This window comes from Eriocheir sinensis, chromosome 62 (assembly GCF_024679095.1).
Source record: "Eriocheir sinensis breed Jianghai 21 chromosome 62, ASM2467909v1, whole genome shotgun sequence".
In the NCBI taxonomy this organism is placed as follows: Eukaryota; Metazoa; Arthropoda; class Malacostraca; order Decapoda; family Varunidae; genus Eriocheir; species Eriocheir sinensis.
In genome coordinates, this window is record NC_066570.1 from 685027 (window position 1) to 705165 (window position 20139).

Sequence of the window (20139 nt, forward strand, 5' to 3'; positions counted from 1 at the left end):
GGGAGCAATACGGAAGAAGGGAGGAAGGAGAGGCAACGAGGGAAGAAGGAAGGGAGAGAAAGTGCAAGGGTGGTAGGGAGGGGAGACCTGGATGGAGGGGAAACGATGGAGGGAGGAAGGGGAGAAGGGAGGAGGATGGAGGGAATACGAGGGAGGGAGGAAGGGGAGAAGGGAGGAAGATGGAGGAGAGACGAGGGAGGTAGGGAGGAGAGAGTGAATTTAGGGGAGAAGGGAGGAAGATGGAGGGAGTACAAGGGAGGGAGGGAGGAAAGGGTGAATTTAGGGGAGAAGGGAGAGGATGAAGAAGCAAAGAGGGAGAAACTGAATGCCTCAGGGAAGGAATTACATCGTGAATCTCTCTGTCCTGAGTATGTTAAGGTTTCACAAGAACAACATATCCCACCTACTGATCATGGCCGACTCAAAATATGCAAAACCAACACAGAGTAGGCGTTTTAAGAATACTTTCCTTTCCTGACAAATAATATCAAACCGTTTTCCTTCCGACTGTCTTTTTGCTCCACAGTTTGGAAATTATGTTAATCGAACTACTGAATTTTGTCCCATTACCGTTGTTTCCCCTCAACCCTCTTAAACCTCACTCTCAAGTTCGAGCGCAGGACGACACTAAAATATATGAACACACTTACCCGATTACAGGACCATCCATTCACCTCCCTTCTCTACCTCTCCATTCCTCCGTCTTCTCTCTGTCCCTTCTCCCCTTCCCACCTCCCAACCATCCTGCCTCCCTGACTCTCCACCTCCCCACCTGTAAACTTTCTCCCCTCCCCTCTCCCCTTTTTAGACTAACTACTCCCCACCCAGTCAGTCTTCCTCTTCTCCCCACTATCTCTTTCCTACCTCCCCAACTTTCAATTTTTTTCCCTCTTTTTCTTTCCCCCGTGAGCAAGAGGATCCACAATTTTTCCCCCTCCCCATTTCGACTAACTACTCCCCACTTAGTCAGTCTTCCTCTTCTCCCCACTATCTCTTTCCTACCTCCCCAACTTTCAATTTTTTTTCCCTCTTTTTCTTTCCCCCGTGAGTAAGAGGATCCACAATTAGCGGCTCCCACATTCAGCCTTCCACTTATAATCTCCCTTCCTCACTTCTTTGCTCCCCCCTTCCACTATCTTCCATTCCTCCCCATCTGTCGACGCATCACTCAACTACCCCTTCCATCTCCTTTCCTTCCTTGATATTCGATTCTACTCTCCTATCAACCTCGTAAAATTGCAACGCTCTCTCCCCATCCCTTTGCCCTTTCCATTCCTCCCCATCAAGGACTTTAGATTTCCCTTAAGTGTCACTCTCCCACTAACTTGCGCCCCTTGTATCATAGCTTACTGTTTCCTCCCCTTCTCCCCCTTGCTTTAGTACTCCCCTAGCTTACCACTATCGCCTCGTTTTCCATCTCCTTCTATTCATCCTTTTCTTCACCTCCTCCTCCTCCTCCTCCTCCTCCACCTCCTCCTCCTCCTTTTTCAGTCCTCCACGTCTACAGGAGGATTAGTTATGATCAGATTGAAGGGTTAATGTATCGTAAGAGTCGGTTGTTAGGAAGATTATATATTGTTATTCAAGCAAGTGTTTCTTCCTTTATTATTTTTTTTACTGGTCTTTTTCTTTTTCTTGTTCTTGTTGTTGTTCTTGTTGTTCTTTTTTCCTTCTGTTTTTTCTTTATTTCTTTTCTTTTTCTTTTTTATTATTTTTTTCCTTTTATTATTTTTTCCTCCTCGTCCTCCTCGTCTACACCACCACATCCTCCTCCTCCTCGTCCTCTTCCTTTTCCTTTTCCTTCTCCTTTCTTCCTTTTCCTTTACCTCTTCCTCCTCACTCTCGTCCTCTTCTTCCTCTTCCTCACCTCTCCGATTTCACCCCTTTCATCACAAACTTCAATCTTCCTCTTCCTCTTCCTCCTCCCGCAGCCCCGACGCCCCGGCAATATCTATAAGTGGCGCTAACACCTCCGTCGCGTTGTTTCGAACCAGATTGTGACAAGTTAAGAGCAGGACGCACGAACAGCCTGGCCAACGCGGAAAGCAGGCAGGCAAGGAAGGGCAAGGAGGGGTAGGTAGGAATATAGATAGGCAGGTAGGTAGGTAGGGTTGGTGTCTCTCTTTCTTTCTTTGTAATTCTTCATTCTTCCCTTCCTTCATTTTAATTACTCTGGGTTCATTCTTTCCTCCTGCTTTCTCTCCATCCTTCCTTCCTACTTTCCCTTCCTCCCTCCTTCCTTCTTTTCCTTTTCCATCCATTCTTTTCAATTCCCTACCGTCTCTTCCTTCCCTCCCTCCCTCCTTCCTTCTTTTCCTTTTCCATCCCTTCTTTTCAATTCCCTACCTTCTCTTCCTTCCCTCCTTCCTTCCTTCCTTCATTACTTCTTTCCTGTCTTTCTTTCTTCTGTCCCCTTCTTTTAGATTTCCCGTCTCTCCAGTTTCCTGCGTTCTCTCCTTCCTATCTTCATCTACTGCTTCATTACCTCCTTCCTATCTACTTTCCTTCCTTCCATCACCTTTTTTTAAGTTCCCTGTTTTCCTTAATTTTGTCCTTGCTTTTGAATATTGTTTTCCTTCCTTCCTCCCCTTCTCCCTTCCTTCTCTCCTTTCTCCCTTCCTTTCTTCCTTCCTTCCTTCATTCCTTCCTTTCTCCCTTTCTTTCTCCCTTCCTTCCTTCCTTCCTTCCTTCCTTCCTTTCTTCCTTCCTTCTCTCCTTTCTCCCTTCCTTTCTTCCTTCCTATCCTCCTTTCTCAATTCCCTCCTCACTCCCGTCCTTTCTTCCTTCCATCCCTGCTTCTTACCTTCCTACCGGCGGGTTCCAGAGACGCTTCAAGGCCGGGCATGGATCATTGACATCTTCGCGACACTCCTTCATCTTGCTCCCTCTGTGAATCAAGGAAAAACGCAGATAAAGGCAACGAAAGTAAGGAAAACAAACCCAAGAAAACAAGAGTGATCACACGAGACTCACCAGCGACGCATCCATTCAACACCCCATCGAAAAGGAAAAAAAAAAAAGTGTTAAAAGGGAGGAGAGATAAAGAGATCGAGGCCCCTTTTTAGTATACCTTCGGGAATAGAAAATGGGATAAAGGAGAACGGGAGGCAGGGCGTGAAGGAGGGAGAATGGGAAAGAGTTGGTGGATGGAAGGAGGGATGATTCACCCTACCCAGAGAGAGAGAGAGAGAGAGAGAGAGAGAGAGAGAGAGAGGCTGCGTTCGCTCTACTGACCTCGAAAGTTGTGTTGGGTTCATGGCTTCGTGATATCCACTCTCAGAAGACACTTGGACCAGAGTTTATCGGGACAGCGAGGGCCCTAACGGCAGAGGAGGAGGAGGAGGAAGAGGAAGAATAACTGGAGGAGGAGGAAACATGGAAACATGGAAATGCAGGCAACAGAAAGCCTATTGGCTCATTACGAGGTCGCCCGCTTGGGTGATTTAATCTGCTCGACCGCCACTTGGGGCTTGAGGAGCAGATGAAAGCACCTCGATATTGAGGAGCAGATGAAAGCACCTCGTTATTCAGTTTACTCCCGACGCAGCGAAATGACGGTCGATTCTGTATTTGAAGGAGTTGATGGTATTCGCATTTACTACTTCTGAGGGAAGATTGTTCCAGTGGCGGATGACTCGGTTTGAAAAGAAACTCCTTCCAATGTCTGTGTTGCATCGACTCGACTGAATGGGTAAACCGTTATTTCTAGTTTTTGAGTTGGTTTGCAGTTCAAAGAATTTGGAGTAATCGACGTTATTGAACTTTTTCAGATACTTGAAGACTTGAATCATATCCCCTCGTAGGCGTCTTTTCTCCAATGTAAAGAGATTGAGTCGCTTGAGTCGTTCCTTGTACGTCCTCGTACGGAGGAGGAGGAGGAGGAGGAGGAGGAGGAGGAGGAGGACAGTGGATTGTATATGGAGGAAGGAACTGAGAGAGGAAGAGAGGAAAGGAGAGACGGAAGGTGTGAAAGGAGACTTAAAAGGAGAAAGAGAAAAATAAATACAAAAGAAAGAGTAAAGCGAAAGAGTAAAGAGAAAACATTAAAAAGAAGTAAAAATGAAGAAACAAATAAGAAAAACATTATATACAAAGAACATACAGCGAAATAGAGAATAAAGAAGAGAGAATAAAGAGAGGCAGAAAAGAGAAAGAGTAAAAAGAAAGAAATTAAACTAAAACCGTAAAAATTAAAAGACAGCAAAGAGAGGAAGAGATTAAAACAAACAAGAATGAAGAGAAGGAACAAAGGGAAATAGAGGATAATGAGAGTAAAGAAAGAATGATATATAATAAAACGAGAGAGGAAAGAGAATGGGATAAAATGAAAGAATAAATATCACGAAGCAAAGATAGGAAGAAATAGAGGACGCAGCGATAAAAGATAAAGAGGAGAGACAGAAAACAAGAGAATAAGAGAGATAGTAAAGAAAAAAGAGATGATAGACAAGAAGATAAGAGAGTAATGATTGTGAAGAGATTAAAAAAGAGTAAAAATTAAAAGAGCAATGAGAAACAGATTAAAATAAGAGATAAAGAGAACGAATGAAGAGAAATAGAGAAAATAAAGAAAAGAGAGAAAGCGTACAGAGAGAAAGACAGCAAAGGAACAAAAAGAAAGATAAGGAGATTAAAATGAAAGTTAAGATTATGAGAAAACAGTAAGAGATAAAAACCAAAAAATAGAGAGTAAATAAAAGAGAAATAAGATAAAAGAGAAGATAGAAAAAGAGAATAAAGATAAGATAGTAAAATATAGTAAAGGAGGAGATAGAGAGAGAGAGAGAGAGAGAGAGAGAGAGAGAGAGAGAGAGAGAGAGAGAGAGAAAGCAAGAGCGAGAAAGCGAGAGCGAGAAAGCGAGAGCGAGAAAGGAAGAGAGAAAGCGAGAGCGAAAGAGAAGCGAGAACGAGAGAGAAGCAAAAGCGAGAGCGAGAGCGAGAGAGGCGTCAGGTTGGGCTCTAGATTAATGGGGAGTCTGAGGCGATGGGAGTCAAAGGGTTAATGGAGCAAAGCACATTTATGGAGCTTCTGGGACGGGAAGTTTGGAAGAGCAGCAAGAACGAGTCCAAATACACGCCATTATGGTATTGTGGCGTGTGTGTGTGTGTGTGTGTGTGTGTGTGTGTGTGTGTGTGTGTGTGTGTGTGTGTGTGTGTGTGTGTGTGTGTGTGTGTGTGTGTGTGTGTGTGTGAATTATGTATATATGTTTGTCTTTTCATTGTTTTCATAATTATTTTCCTCTTCTTTTTCCCTTCCTTCCTCTCCTTTCGTGTCCTCTCTTCTCCTCTCTTGTTTTCTTGCCTCTTTTCTTTACTTCTCTCCTCTTTTCTCTTTTCTTCCTCTCTTTTTCCTTTCCTCTCCAATCTTTGTCTCTTTCCCTCTCCTTTCCTCTCTCCTCCTCTCCTGTTCCTTCCTCTCCTTGCTTCCTTCTGCTTTTGTTTTTTTTCTCCTTTACTCTCTCTCTCCACCTCCCTCCCTCCTTCCTCTCCCTTTCCTTTCCTCCTTCCTCCCCCCCTCCTCCATTGGCTCTTCCATTCCAAACTTCAACGCCACTTCCTACCCTGCTTAACATCTTCATGAAATTGCCAAAATATGAAATTCGAAAAGTTCACACACAGAAAGTTATCAAAAAGTCATCCTCTCGGCGGTATTGCAATTTTGCTAATCTGAGTTTGCCCTAAATAGCGCTTCAATGTTCCGTTCTTATTGGTATGTAGGTGCGGGAGTGGGGAAGGGGTTGTGGGGGGTGGGGGGAAGAGCTAGAGTGTGTGTGTGTGTGTGTGTGTGTGTGTGTGTGTGTGTGTGTGTGTGTGTGTGTGTGTGTGTGTGTGTCCACTTGCCCTGTCTTACTGAGAAATTATGGTTATGAGTTTGTATATTTTTGCCGTGAGAAAGAATTTAAGTTACCAGCTAGCTATTCTGTTACGCTGAGAAGAAAACGGAAAGCATGTTTGTTGTACACTGCGTAGAAAATGGGAAGTGTGTTCGTTTTACACTGCATAGAAAATGGGAGGAATGTGCTGCGATTGTCATGGATTTGGCCTTCAGTGGTAGCTTGGTAACATATAGTCCCAGCTCCTTCTCTGGCTCTGTGGTAGATATTGGAGTATTTCCCATGTGGTATTGGTGTGCTGGATATCTCCTCCCAGGGTGCAGGACTTTACATTTTTCTTCATTGAATTGTAGCAGACACTTTTTGCTCCATTCCTGTAGCTTGGTGAGGTCTTCTGGTAGGAAATCCGCAGTCGAAGGAGTTAACCCGACGTCTAGGTTACCACAGTTTACTTTCCGCAGGTTTCCCCAAGCACCCATATATCGGCTAGCCCGAAAGATAGAATAAACAGCTGGGTTGGGTGCGCGCCGACTGCCCAGGATGGGATTCGAACCAAGACCCACAGATTCGTAGTCAGGGATGCTAAGGGCCAGTTTCACAGTTCCCCATGATGGATTAGTAAGCTCCCAAACCAATACCAGAGCCTTCGAAATGTCCTTGTATAGTGTCTGGTGTTTATATTTAAGTTCAGAAATTTGATGAAACTATACGGGAAAAGTCTTGTGTATTTAGTGTGGCATCGAAGACCTCACCGTTTTGGATTGTATGGGATTCTATAGTTCGGTTCGGGCTGTTACGAAGACACTGTGTTGGACTGTGAAATTGGCTCTAACGCCTTCACCGCGGAGGCGTAGAGCAAGCAAGATTTTTTTTTTTATCTTACTCCTACATCATTATTTTTTTGAGAATAGTGATGGGACTAAAATTTGATGACACTGAAAACTGGAATATAAAATTGGATGAGCTTCGGACTTTCCTCGCACACAATCAAAGGACGTAATGGTGTGATAAGGAAGCCGCGTTATTATTCATAGGACACACCCGCGCCTCCTCCTCTTCCTCCTCCTCGTCCTTTATGTTAATCGCTACCGAAGGAATCGTTTATTACTGGTTGGGGGGAGAAGTCATCTATTTATTAACTTTTCCTTTATTTACTGTTCTACTTTCTTTTGTTTTTCGTATAGATGTTGGTTCCTTTTTCCCGCTACCGAAGGATACGTATATTAATGGTGTTTGTATTCGTTTGTGACGCCGCCAGCTGGGGACACGATTTTTATTTCTACTAGTTTCTGCTTTTTGTTTTCCTGGTTATGTCTTATCTCTTGTCGTATATTCTTTTTGCTGGTGTAATAAGACTTTCGTAAACTTTATCGGTAATTTGATTCATACTTTTTCTCTTGCACTTTGTTTTCCGAGTCGTGTTTTCTCCCTTGCTTAGTGAAGCATTTATTTATCTCTATACTTTGCTTGCTGGATTTTTTTCTATCTTCGTTTCGTGTTACTGTCAGCTAGATGATTTATTTTTCTCTCATCAGTTTTTATCATATCATATCATCAGTCTTTCCTTTATCATAGTTTGCCAGTCACATTTTTAATTTTCTTTCTTTTATTCTTCCATATATTAATTTCCCTCACTTTTATCTCCTGTTTTCTCCATTCATCGTCATCAGTCTTTGTCTATCATATTATCAGTCTTTCCTTTATCATAGTTTGCCATTCACATCTTTAATTTTCTTTCTTTTATTCTTCCGTATATTCATTTCCCTCACTTTTATTTCCTCTTTTCTCCATTCATCGTCATCAGTTTTGTCTATCATATCATATCATCAGTCTTTCCTTTATCATAGTGATTAAAAAGAGTAGATAAGTCAATAGTTTGTGAGACGAAGAGCAAAGAGAACTAGTATACCCCCCCCACCCCCCCTTGAAGACTATAAACGCACGTAGCCATATTTTTCACCTCTGATAAGACCAAGAAAGAGTAAAAAGGAAAATAACAAGTAAAACAAAGTGATATGCAGGAAAGAACACTACGAGATCCCAGCACTCACAGATTCTTAAGATCCTAGTATACCCCTTCCCCCTCCCCCCCTTGAAGACTAGAGACGCCCGTAGCTATATTTTTCACCTCTGATAAGACTAAGAAAGAGTAAAAAGGAAAAGAACAAGTAAAACAAAGTGATATGCAGGAAAGAACACTACGAGATCCCAGCACTCACAGATTCTTAAGATCCTAGTATAACCCTTCCCACCCCCTTGAAGACTAGAGACGCCCGTAGCTATATTTTTCACCTCTGATAAGACTAAGAAAGAGTAAAAAGGAAAAGAACAAGTAAAACAAAGTGATATGCAGGAAAGAACACTACGAGATCCCAGCACTCACAGATTCTTAAGATCCTAGTATACCCCTTCCCCCTCTCCCCCTTGAAGACTAGAGACGCCCGTAGCTATATTTTTCACCTCTGATAAGACCAAGAAAGAGTAAAAAGGAAAAGAACAAGTAAAACAAAGTGATATGCAGGAGAGAACACTACGAGATCCCAGCACTCACAGATTTTTAAGATCCATTCATGCACTTCGACCCTGATGACTTCCCCTAAAAAAAAAAGCTTAGAATTAAATTGAAGTAGAAAAAATTGGAACGAAGGAAAGTTTGACCAGACTTTTAGCTAATCACCGAGGACCCTAGAGTCTCGTATACCCGATGACTCCTCCGATGTTTCCCTATAAAAAAAACAAAAAAGTAGAGAGAAGAGAAAAATTGGAACAAAGGAGAAATAAGAGCACAAACGAAGGAAAGTATGACCAGACCACAAAGTATGACCAGACCAGACCAGACCAAAAAGTATGACCAGACCAGACCAGAAAGTATGACCAGACCAGACCAGACCAAAAAGTATGACCAGACCAGACCAGACCATACCAGACCAGACCAGAAAGTATGACCACAAAGTATGACCAGACCAGACCAGAAAGTATGACCAGAAACGGACGACAGTATGACCAGACCAGCTCATCCACCATCCACTCCAACAGATCCACGCAGACCCAGTGCCTCCTGACTTTCTCGCACACACAAAGCCTGATCGATAAGAACAAAGGAATCCACCAAACTGTGAATCAGGGACGGAGAGAGAGCATCGTTTAGCCGCGGAGGACAAGGCGGAGCGACTCGATGGCAAAACTTCGAAGGGGAAAAACCATAAATTCCGGTGCAAATCAACTTTTTTTGTTCCTCCAGTTTTTCCGAAGAGCGTCCCCGAGCCGAGGCCGAAGCCGTGAGTCCTCCGGCGACACACCACGACGACGGCGACATAAATCTTCGTTGTTCTTGACTCTCCTCTGACTCAAAGGCCTTTTTTTTTTCTTCTTTATTTTATTTTATTTTTATTTATTTATTTATTATTTTTTTTCCTTCTTTCTTTCTCTGATTTTCTGTCTCTCTATGTTTGTCTGAATGTTTGTCTCCGTTTTCTTGTATGTGTTTCTTCTTATTTATTTGCTTTTTCTTTCTTTCTTCATTTCTTTTTTTTCTTTTTTTTTGTCTATTGTCTTTAGGTAGGCGTATGTGTCTTTCTCTGTCTGTGTCCGTCTCTCTCTCTCTCTCTCTCTCTCTCTCTCTCTCTCTCTCTCTCTCGTGGCTAACTCGGTCAAGAGGTCTCAGATGCTCCTTTGAGAGAGCGAGAGAGAGAGAGAGAGAGAGAGAGAGAGAGAGAGAGAGAGAGAGAGAGAGAGAGAGAGAGAGAAACGGCATTCGGAAAGCAGTAAAATGAAATACCTCATTTTTATCGCTGCTGTTGGTGTTTCTGATGGTGGTGATAATGGTTGGGTGGTGAAGATGGGGTGGTGATGGTGGTGGTGGTGATGGTGGTGATAATGTTGGTAATGGTAGTCGGGAAAGTTGTGTCGATAGTGGTTGTGTTATTGGTTGTGGTGATGGTAGTAGTAGTAGTAGTAGTAGTAGTAGTAGTAAGAGTGGTTGTTTAGTAGCGAAATTAGCAACTAAGCAGTCTGGGTTCGAATCCTTCCGCAAACCACAACCAACCGGCCAAAGACAATCAATTTGATGCCTAGATGCCCATCAATCAACCCTAACCACTGATTTCGGTCAAAGGAGCCTTGCATCGGCCACGCAATCATATCACAAATCATATCCCGCGGCAGCCACTGTAAATAAAATCCGGCCGCGACACTGGCAGGCAGGGGCAAACCACTATAGACCCTCATGAAAGCCTATCCGTCGCTATGGGCAGAACATCAAAGAAAACAATGGTAGAAGAAGTAGAAGAAGAGCAGCGATTAGCGTTTTATTTACACCTTTTTTTATTGCCCTTGAGCTGTTTCTTTAGCTGCAAAAAACAACAAAATAGTAGCAACTGTAGTAGTAATAGTCGGCGGAGTCGTAAGAATAGTAATAGGAGTGGTGGAGGTGGTGGTGTCGAGGGCTGGTCAGAGGACTTGAAAGGGAATCGGAACTCACATGAGCGCCTCTGAGGAAAACTAATCAAAAGTTTCTAAAACATTCACGGAATTTATTGATGGCTGGACCAGCGGACGGGGGTGGGGGTGGGGGGGGGGAGAGCACGGGACTGACAGGCGTGGCAAAAGGGAGCCGGCCTCGAGTGGGCAGGAGTCAACGTTGCCAGATTGTCGTACACTGAACATTGCATTTATCATTTTTAGGCTCCAAGACTGTCGTAACCACACAATTAACGATAGGAAATTAAAGTTAGCGTTAAAACTGTAAACTATTGACCGGTTTCGTTCTCTTTTGCTACAGTTATCGGTCAGAAACTACAAATATGCAATGCGCTGAGTACGATAATTTGGCAACGCTGGGAGGAGTTGGAAATTCAGCTCGGGAATGGAGGTAATTAAGTAATGAAAAGTTATAATGTAGAACGAGTGCTTTTTGATACGTGTTAGGCGAGGGAAGGGAAAGAGAGGGAATGGCTTGGAGTGGGTGGCGAATAGCTGGAAATTTAGTGACGGATGGAAACTGAAAATTATCGTATTCACCACATATCGTATCTATCATTTTTATGCCTCAAACTCTCGTACCTACACAAGTAACGTGAGAAAATCAAAGTTAGTGCTAAAACTGTTGAATATTGATGTTTTTCGATCTTTGTTGTTATAGTTAACGGTCAGCAACTACGACAATGAAATGCGGTGAGTACGATACTTTGGCAACGCTGGAAAAGTCACACAAGAGTAAAGGTGTTTGGAAATTCTCTGGAGCAGGAAAACAGTTAAACATAAGGAAGATTTTTTTTTATATAGAATGAGGACTCCATAAATGCTTAACGGAGGAAAGAAAAGAAACTCGCTTAAAATGGATGAGAGCTTGGTAGAAATTTTATGAGGAAGGGAAATTCCTAAGAAGAAAAATGTAACAGGCTTATATAGGAAAGGTCTTGTTGCTTGGAATTAATATGAAGCAAAAGGTAACAGGCTCATATAGGAAAGGTCTTGTTGCTTGGAATTAATATGAAGCAAAAGGTAACTGGTTCATATAGGAAAGGACTTGTTGCTTGGAATTAATATGAAGCAAAAGATAACTGGTTCATATAGGAAAGGTCTTGTTGCTTGGAATTAATATTTGTTAAGGAAAACACGCAAGACATTAACCTGGTATTGAATTAAGGACGAAGTGAATAGTGGAATGAAATTTCTCAATAACGAAATAATAATTTGTAGCGCAAGCAATACTAAATTTGTCGTGTGTGAAGGTGTATGAGTAAGCCACGTTACCCCTATTCTGGAAACGAAAAGAAGCCAGGTTTTCAAATGGGCAATTAATCCAAGTTTGAAATAAACATAACAAAGTCGCCTACGTCCCAATATGTGAATCAGCCTTTTCATTTGCTGGGTTTTTTCCCGACTTGTAAAACGGCCACAAGTTCCGTCTGATGGAGAGCTACAAAGCCAGGTTTGAAAAGTGGCACACATCCACGTTCGTTCTCATCTGTGGACGAGATTTTCCTTAACCTGTTTGTCCTCCCATTAGAGTAAAATTAGACGATGAAAACAAGTTAAATGAGGGAGAGGATAATTTTACCAAGTATACAACAGGACAGAGTTATTATTCACGTTCGCCCCAGCACGTCAGACTCATCCACGACTGCGATTTGCTGTGTCGCACTGATTTGGCAACATTCAGAAACTAGACACGTGAGCCACACGCCGCCGAACCTGACCTAACCAGGAGTCGAGTCACATCCGTAATTGGCGTTCTGACGTTGCCTGCAGCGGTTTACTTGTTAATAATCATGACCAGGCACTCGTTAACCCGGTAGCTGCGGGGATCATGTTTCTTAAAGGCCCCTCAAAGCGAGAAACATGAGAAAAAATCATCACTCACGCAAACCATTTCATAATATATATCAACGCCCCTACCTGGTACACGGTAAAGCCACAAATTTGGCCCGTCGCTGCTACCGGGTTTAATGAAGATACCTATTATTATTTTTTATAGGAGTTTGGCATCGCATAACCTACAGCATTCAGTATTGACAACACACAATGGGGGACGTCAGGGAAGGGGTAAGGGGTGCGGTGAGGCCTTGTGTGTGAGGGGGACTGGCGTGAGAGGCCGGGGAGAGGGTCAGTATATATTAGCGAAACAACTCTTTTGTCCACTGCGATCCATACTAACCAATGCTGATTTACCACTGCTGTGACCGATTCTGGATGCTGCTGCGTCTGTCGGGAGAAGGGGAGGAGTGCAGTGTCACGGGGGGAGGGGGAGGATGGGAGTCTGGAGGGGAGGCAGGGGGAAGGAGGAGATTTTGGGAGGGAAGGCAGCCACGAGAGGAGACAAACTATGTAAGGGGAGAGTATCAAGACGCCTCTCTGACCGAAATTAGTCTCTCCTCTGGCTTCTCATACTTAACTCTCTTACTGTAGCAGCGTTTGGTGGGCTTTTGTTTTTCTATTTGATATGCCCTTTAGCTATCTGCATTGACGTTAATTAAATCAGTGTTAAAGACTCTTCCCTGGGGTGGGGTAGGTATTTTCTGCTGTGAAAGACTGTCCACTTAACCCGGTAGCAGCGACGGGCCAAATTTTTCCCATGATATAAACCCCCAAAATAGATGATGCATAAACTGATCACAAATGTGTTGATAGGCATATATTATGAAATGGTTTGCGTGAGTGATGATTTTTTCTCATCAATTCGCTTAGAGGGGCCTTTAAGAAACATGATCCCCGCAGCTACCGGGTTAAAAGTCTCTCCACTGACTCTTATGAAAACATGACAACAGCGCAACGAAATTATGGACATAATGGAGTCACCGCCGCAGCCGATAGAGGATGACTGACTCCTAATGGAAAGCTTATTTATTGGCAACGGCGGTGCTGACGGTGGTGTGTTAAGGCTTGCACACTGTCCTACTGACCTGGTGACCCCATGGCACTCCCTGAGGTGCTGACTCCCTGACGTGCTGACTATCTGACGTGCTGACTCCCTGACGTGCTGAATTTCTGACGTGCTGACTCCCTTACGTGCTGACTATCTGACGTACTGAATTCCTTAAGTGCTGACTTCCTTACGTGCTGAATTTCTGACGTGCTGACTCCCTTACGTGCTGACTTCCTTACGTGCTGACTATCTGACGTGCTGAATTCTTTAAGTGCTGACTCTCTGACGTGCTGAATTCCTGAAGTGCTGACTCTGACTTCTTGACGTGCTGACTATCTGACGTGCTGACTACCTGACGTGCTGACTACCTGACGTGCTGACTATCTGACGTGCTGACTATCTGACGTGCTGATTTCCTGATTCCCCAACCCCGTGATATGTTAAACCCTTGACCTGCTGACCTACCGTGACCTGTAGTACTGACCTCCTGACAAACTGACCCTCTGACATGCTAACCCCATGACTTAACCCTCGATGCACGCTCCCAGACCCTCGCTCAGCCCCTCAGAGCCCCTTAGCCATCCAGCCCATAGGATCCACTCTGACTCTTCCTCTCCAGCCCACCGCGTGCGAGTCGTTATAGTCCATCATCGTAACTAACTTGTAATTATGGAAATGTATACGGTCTTACCCCAACCGCCGCCGCCGCCGCCTCTTCTTAACGAGAGGATGGGGTGGGGTGGAGCGGGGTGGAGTGGGGTAGTGTTAGCTAACGTGGGGTGGGATTGGGTATAGTGAGGTTAGGTTCCAAGGGGTGTAGTGGGGTTAGATAACGCTGGGTGGAGTAGGGTGAAATGAGGTTAGGTTTCGTAGGGTTAGTGGGGCCAGGTTCCAAGGGGTATAAAGGGGTTAGGTAACGTTGGGTGGAGTAGGGTGAAATGAGGTTAGGTTTCGTGGGGTTAGTGGGGTGTAGTGGGGTTAGGTGGCATTGGGGTTGTGAGAGGGGTGTATAAATGTTACTTAGAGAGGTGGAAAGTGGAGTGGAATGGGTTGGGTGTTGTGTGTGAGGTTAGGCGACGTGGGGGTACTAACTGTGGTGGGGTGGGGGTTGGGGTGTGAATATGTGACAAAGAGGGTGGTGTGGAGTGGAGTGGGTGGGTGGTCTAGGTGAGGTTAGGGGGTGGGTACAGGACTAGGGTGGGGTGACTTGCGTAGGGGACGTTGGGGTGGGGTTTGGGGTGTGTATATGTGACAAAGAGGGGTGTGAGGTGGAATGGAATAGGTGGGGTGCTCTATATGAGGTTAGGTGGCGTGGGGTACTGACTAGGGTGGGGTGACTTGCGTATGGGACGTTGAGGTGGGGGTTGGGGTGTGAATATGTGACGAAGAGGGGTGTGAGGTGGAGTGGAAGAGGTGGGGTGCATTATATATCGTTAGGGGGCGTGGGGTACTGACTAGGGTGGGGTGACTTGCGTAGGGGAGCTTGGGGTTGGGTGGGGTGGCGCGGCGGGGTGTGGGGCCAGGATAGGCGGCAACCCTCGTGAAGTGATGGCGCTGCAACGCTATATGGTGACGTTAATGGACCCGACGCACAATACAGCACTGGAATATTGGCTTCGGTAATGTGATGGCAGGGAGGGAAAGATAGGGGCCATAATTCATGTGAGAGAGAGAGAGAGAGAGAGAGAGAGAGAGAGAGAGAGAATGGGGTGGGATACAGAGATTTCTATAAGGCACTAACACCACTACCACCACGATCAACCTATCATCACCACCACCACCACCACCGCCATCACACCTGCCCAATCAAGGTATTTCACTACCGCCAATGAACTTCCTTACCACCACCACCACCATTCTTTCTGCATTAACCATAATCACCACTACCACCACAACCACCGCCGACAAGACCACACCACCACCACCACCATCACCACCACCAACAACAACACTAGTACGAACCCGTTTAAGCTTCTCTTTCTCCTCCTGACACACGACCCTTTAAATTCACCTCCCCCGAAAAATATCTTGTCTTGCCAAAAGAGGAGGGGTAGGAGGAGGTGGTGGTGGTGGTTGTGGTGGTGGTGGTAATTCATGGTATAACATTTTTTTTTTTTTTTTTTACAGCAAAGGAGACAGCTCAAGGGCACAAAAAAGTAAACATTAATAAAAAAAAAGCCCGCTACTCGCTGCTCCTAAAAAGAATCCAAAGAGGTGGCCGAAAGATTAACAAACAGAAAAAAAGATAACAACAACTACATCAACAACAACAACAATAGCAATCTTCAACTACAGGAATGCACAAACTCACTGCTTATACAAATACTTCCAAAAGATATATACGTGCGAATTCTACAATACCTCTTATAACAAAACAAAAATCCAAAACAATGCAAAATAAAACAAATATATATGTCATTACAAGCCAAAGGGAGACCTCGTAAGCTACCCAATCTTTTTTTACCTTTTTTTCTTTCGTTTTTGGCTTAGCGCGCAATGTGGGAAAAATTAGCAACATTGGGCCTGACAGTGAATGCGTAGAGAGTTTATTTACGCTCGGCATTCACAGCTGTGCGAAGGTTTATGGGCTTTGAAATTACGGGAGTGAGTCAGACCGGAGCTGGAAACGGTTGACAAGCCCTTCCTGGTGTGTCTTTCTCTGTTTCTCTGTCTGTATGTCTGGCTGTCTGTAGAGCTTGATTTAGTTCATGATTCTGTCCCTCAAGTCTTTCCGTATCTCCATGGCTAGCTTTTCAGGTGTTATGCATATGTGTGTGTGTGTGTGTGTGTGTGTGTGTGTGTGTGTGTGTGTGTAATTCATCACCACCAGCGCCATCTGCCCGTCATTCTACCATCATCACCATCATTATACCATAAACACCATCGCTATGCTTCATCACCAGTGTCAGATGAGCCCTTCACCTCCCTTTCATCACCACCATTCAACGCGTAACATCAATAACACCATCACAACACCATACACCACCACTATCCACCATATTGTCCTACCATCGTCACTACCACCACCTGTAACCAGTCCTCATGAACACCAATCACCAGTATTGACAACCATCACCACCACCAACCGCAACCACAACCAGAAATGACAACAATAACAACGCCAATACCACCAACCAGCTATCAACACCATCGCCCGCTGATCACTAACCACACCACCACCACCACCACCACCATCATCACCACCACCACCACCACCACCACCACGAACAGTCACTGCCATTCATCTCTCATCACCGCGTCAGTAAACACTCAAATGAACACAACACAAATTAAACACATTCAATACGCCGCTGTGCAGTTTTTCATTCATCACACCGAACAGCGCGCAACTCCCATGAACAAGTATGTATATATCATAAACACTCCGTCCCCGCTAGTGTTGAGATATTTTTTTTCTATTCTATTTTTACGGTAAAGGATCTAGGTCAAGGCCATAACAAACTAGGAAAACAACACGCAATTCCCTGCTCCTACAAAAAAAAAGGAAAAAAAAAAGATATGGTTAGGTAGGATAGATGTCTTAATATTCCCCTCTTGAAAGAACTTGAATAACAGTAAGTTGGAAATATAGACGCAATGAGCCTTTCCAGGTGTCAACCAGTGATGAGGATGGAAGAATGACGCTTCTGGTTAACTTTTGCATTAAGATATACCACAGCACAGGGATGGCTTTTGGTGGTGGGTTTATGCAACGTGAGAGCGAGAGTCGGTGGGGTGGGGGAGGAGGCGTGCCGTTAGCTTGGACAGAGAGGTAGTTAGCATGCAAATGGCGACAAACGGTATAACAAGGGAAGCTACACTACGGCGGAATGCAAGAGGAAGGAGAGATTTCACATATACAGAATTAGAATAAGCACATCCCCCCCCCGCCCCCCCCTACCCCCCCCACACTCCGTAAATAGATTCTACAAATGCTTCGCTCCCTCAAATAGCATGTAAAAAAAATCCAAATAAAACCGACTTATTTACAAATGATATAAATTAGAGTTCAGTCCGACAAGTAATCAGTCAGTCAGTCAGTCAGTCAGGCGGTTCGTCAGTCAGTAAGTCAACAGCCAATCAGTGTGTCAGTTAGTCAGTTCAGTCATACAGTTAGGTGCTCTATCAGTCACGCAGTTAATATCAGTTAGTCAGTCAGTCAGCAGGTCAGTCAGTCAGTGAGTCATGTGACCACTCAGTTCATCAGTATGTTACCCAGTCTGTCATTTAATCATTTAGTCAGTCAATCATTTAGTCAGTCAATCATTCATTCAGTCAGTCAGTCAGCAGGTCAGTCAGTCAGTGAGTCATGTGACCACTCAGTTCATCAGTATGTTACCCAGTCTGTTATTCATTTATTTAGTCAGTTAATCATTCAGTCAGTCAGTCAGTAACTCAATTAAGTCAGACATTCATGCAGGTAATCAGTCAAATCAAATCAGTCAATTAGTTAGTCATTCATGAAGGTAGTCAGTCAGTCAGTCAATCTGTCATCGAATCAGTCAGTCAACCGGTCAGTCAAATTAATCATTCAGTAGTCTTTAGTTTCAACCAATCTGCCAGTCAGTCGGTAAGCCATATCAGTCAGTTAATCAGTCAGTCAGTCAGTCAGTCGAGTCAGTCAGTGCGTAGAGCCTTCAACATTTCAGCCGCTCAATGTCAAGAAAGAAAACGGATGGACTTCAAGGTAGACTTAAGGGATTACGAGCCCCGTGAAGGTCGGAGGAGAAGGGGTGATGTGGAGTGTTTGAGGAAGACTTAGAGGAGGAGGAGGAGGAGGAGAGAGGGTCAGGTGAGAGGAAGGTAAAGGAGATCGTCCCAGCGAGAGAGAAAAAATAAGACCGGATAATGAGACTCGATACTTCCGTCCTTATCGTGTGTGTGTGTGTGTGTGTGTGTGTGTGTGTCTGTGTGTGTGTGTGTGTGTGTTTCATCTCTTAAATCATTCTCTCACTCATTGTTTATCTTCGCTCATTTCTATTCTTCTTCCTCCTATATTCCTTCAATCACTTATTTTCACAGTGCTTCTTTCTTTTCCTTCTACTTTTCTACCTCTTTCCTTCCGTCACGCACGCACGCACATACGCACTTCTTTTCATCTTCTCTCGACCCTTCTCCTCTTCCCTCTCTCTTCCTTCTTCACTCCCTCATCTCAATTTAAACTCTTTCTCTTTCTTTATACCCGCCCCCCAACACACACACACACACACACACACACACACACACACACACACACACACACACACACACACACATACCAGCAAACAAAACAGGCAATCTGTGACCAACAACACAAAGAAAAACACCACGAACTTTGCAAAACTAAAAAAAAAAAAACACTTATTTTTCATGCAACTTTCCTTCAGTTTCCTTTCCTTGTTGGTTCGTTTTTTTTTTAGTTTTTTTTTTAGGAAGTTTTCAGCTGGCTACACGCACCCGTTTTGCCCTTCTTCACACACACACACACACACACACACACACACACACACACACACACACGCCATCAATCAGGGGAATCTTATATGACCTTTTTGATGCATGGTAAGATTTCGCCCTGACTACCAAATGCCCCTTTCCCTTCTGCTTTTCTCTACGTTCTTCTTTTTCTCTTCTATATTTGCGTTTCTACTATTCCTATTTTCTCTGATTATTCTCCCTTTTCAGTTTTCCCTTTTCCCTTTCTCTTGTCTTTTTTTCCCATTTTTCGTATTATTTTTCATTCCATTTTAGTTTTGCTCTTTTTTTCTCTCATTTCTTTCTTTCTTTGTCTTTCATTCCCTTGCGTTTGTCTCCACTCTGATTACTTCCGCGTGTAGTTTTTTCTCTATCTTTTTCTGCCCTCCTTTCCAATTTTCTTTCTTTCATTTCACTTTTTTTCTGTCATTGCATTCGTTCCATCTTTCTTTGTTTCTTTCAGTATTTTATCTATTATCTACTTTGTTTACTTATTTTGCATCTACTTCTTTCTTTCTATCTTTTTCTGCCCTCCGTTCCAATTTTCTTTCTTTCATTTCACTTTTTTTCTGTCATTACATTCGTTCTATCTTTCTTTGTTTCTTTCATTATTTTATTTATTTTCTACTTTGTTTATTTATTTTGCGTCTACTTCTTTCTTTCTATCTTTTTCTGCCCTCCGTTCCAATTTTCTTTCTTTCATTTCACTTTTTTTTTTGTCATTACATTCATTCTATCTTTCTTTGTTTCTTTCAGTATTTTATCTATTATCTACTTTGTTTACTTATTTTGCGTCTACTTCTTTCTCCCTATCTTTTTCTGTCCTCCTTTCCAATTTTCTTTCTTTCATTTCACTTTTTTTCTGTCATTGCATTCGTTCCATCTTTCTTTGTTTCTTTCAGTATTTTATCTATTATCTACTTTGTTTATTTATTTTGCATCTACTTCTTTCCTCCTATCTTTCTCCGTCCTTCGTTTCAGCTTTCTTTCTTAATTACTTTCCAATTTTTATCTCTCATTTAATACTTTCCATCTTTCATTCATTTTTCATTCATTTTTCCTCCTTATTTCTCGTGTGCACTTTCTTCCAATCATTTTCCTTCCTTCAATATTTTTCTTCTAACTATTGTGCATCTTCTGGAGGGTCGTCAGGCACAGTACACATGTAAGAAATTAATTTAGTTCTCCATTAAAACTTGTCGGATATTTACAGAAAACAAAAGAAAACAAAAGTCGCTCTGAAATTCCAAGTAAGCTACGGAATGAATAGTAAACAATCTCTCTCTCTCTCTCTCTCTCTCTCTCTCTCTCTCTCTGTGTCTGACGCAGTTTTCCGTCCCGTTGCATTGATATGAGAGAGAGAGAGAGAGAGAGAGAGAGAGAGAGAGAGATAATAATAGACAAACAGAAAGACAGACTGACGTAGACAAACATTCAAACAGATCAACGGACAAACAAACAAAAACAAACAACAATATAAAATCA